The sequence below is a fragment of the Aplysia californica genome, unplaced genomic scaffold, assembly GCF_000002075.1.
Source record: "Aplysia californica isolate F4 #8 unplaced genomic scaffold, AplCal3.0 scaffold00062, whole genome shotgun sequence".
NCBI lineage: Eukaryota > Metazoa > Mollusca > Gastropoda > Aplysiida > Aplysiidae > Aplysia > Aplysia californica.
In genome coordinates, this window is record NW_004797332.1 from 1,732,247 (window position 1) to 1,734,399 (window position 2,153).

At 49.6% G+C, this 2,153-nt stretch overlaps 1 protein-coding gene across 3 annotated transcripts in view; it reads left to right on the forward strand.

Moving 5' to 3' along the window:
* LOC101846950 (metastasis-associated protein MTA3) overlaps positions 1-2,153 on the forward strand; it is a 61,270-nt gene that overhangs the window by 12,885 nt on the left and 46,232 nt on the right. The window lies entirely within an intron of this gene.

Genomic DNA, 2,153 nt, shown 5'->3' on the forward strand with positions numbered 1-2,153 from the left:
CTCTTTCCCTTTCTCCCCTTTTCACACTTTGCTAGGCACAGTCGTGCTCTAGCACCCCATCCGTCCGCCATTTCGTGCCAGTCCGCCCACAAAGCCCCCTTTTCGAAAGATGCATACACGTCACCCTAGATAAGTAACCCGGCTTTTTCCTCCCTTTCTCTTTCTTTCTTTCTCATTTTATTTGCTGCTTCCCTCGTCCTCTTGTGTTCTTTGCCTACGACTTGTGTTTTATTTTCTCTTATTTTTCGGAACTCGAATTTCCTCTCTTGCCCCGAAGCTGGCTCCAGACGTTAAGCCCTGTTTTGCCGTGCGGGGTTATCGTTGGGACTACACGTCGTCTTTTTGCCGGCCTGAAAGAGATTTGTGTGTGTGTCTGTCTGTCTGTGTGTGTGTGTGTGTGTATGTGCGTGCGCACGTGTTCCTTAGCTGTAGATGTCGTTAATGCCTTATCTCAGGCTCAGATTTGTGTTAGAAAACAAAAACGAATTTGCTGTGATGTGGAGGACATGGGTTCGAATCCCTTGTGATTGTAGATGCTATTTTGTCTCTTGGCTTTTTGAATTAGCTGTTCTTTAGTACGACATAGGCGACGTGGGTTCGAATCCTGGGATGGGGGTAGTAGGCGAATGTTTTATTTATATTATTTTTATTTAACCAGGATTCTAAAAATGAGTTTTGAGGAATACCGTAATCCAACCCTTCTTGTGGAGGGTGGAGGTTCAAGTCCCATATTTTACAGAGCCTAGACTTCTAGTTTTTGTTGATATGGATGTAAAAAAACAAAAACCCACACACATAAAAACAAACAAATAACTGAACACAACTACTGAGCTGCGATGGCGTGGTGGTATGGTATTTGTTCGTCTCTTGTCTAGATCTCTAGGTATAGTATATAATTTCCAAACCGACCACCTCACACCTACCACTACTGTTACCTCCTCCCTCTTTCTCTCTCGCTGATCTTCTTACTCGCCACCATTCCCGGCTCTCTTTCATTGTCCTTCTCTCGCTCCCTTGCCCTCCCTTCTTTCCTTTCTCTCCCCCCTCCTCCCCTCCCCTCCTCAGCTCCCAGCCACTTAGCCTAACCGTCTCTCTCCAGCAGGCGAGTTTCTTACCCTCCCTGCGTCTCTCTCTTTCTCTCCTTCCCCCCAGTCTTCCTCACCGAGATGTCTTTCTTTCCTTTCCTGTGGCTGAGCCACCACGTCGTCCACCGCCCCGCCCCGCTCTCCTCTCGTGGAGAGCCGAACCCTGGAGGCCCCCCGTTCTGTCAATTCCACCCCCTCTCTCGCTCTTTCTTTCTCTCTCTCTCCCCCCGCCGCTAGCCCGCCGGCTGTTCGTTCGTCTGTCCGTACGTTCGTTTGCTCGCTCGCACGCTCGCAAGCTTCCTTCCTCTTTCCATCATGGCGAAGAGAAAAGTAGTCCCCATATTGGTAAACGGGGTCAAAATATTTTGTGCGCCTGAGCTATTTCTGCGCTCCTTCCTTCCACCCCCGACAGAGCCCCAACCCCACCGTCCTGTTCTTTTCAAAGGTCAACCAAAGAAGGCTAATAGTTGATGGTTACTTCCCCTTCTGATCTATTAATTTCTAGTATCGATCAGTTGTCAATATGCGCTTTGGTGTGGGCTTTGAGTGCGCAGAGAAAGAAAGCGTGCATTGATTTCTCTCTTTCTCAACATGTAATACACCCTGGTTGTTGTGGCTGGCAATACTGTATCACAGACGACTACCGTAAGACCCCTGACACTAGACACACACACTCACTCAGGCACACACAGAGGGGAGGGGAGGGAAGGAGCGAGGCAGCCAGCCAGCAGGGCTGTCACCCTTACCATCCCCTCCCATCACTGGAGTGTCTTATCAGACAAAAGGCGCGGCAGGCTTGATTCTCGATGAAGCGTTGCCGTCAAATTAGCGAACTCGAACCAGCGCCGTCTGTCAAAACCCTCATCATAACTTTCACAATCACAAGCGAGGAATCCTTCCTCTTCTTCTTTCTACTTATGGGGCGGTCGGTGGGTGTTCCCCCCCAGTTTGTACAGTTAGGATTATTAAACGCACTGGCTGTCTCGGCACACAATACTGTTCTGTGGCTGGTTTGTTTGCTGTCCGTAGCCGATGGGCCTGTCCCTCTTTTCACGCTTCATCTCCCCC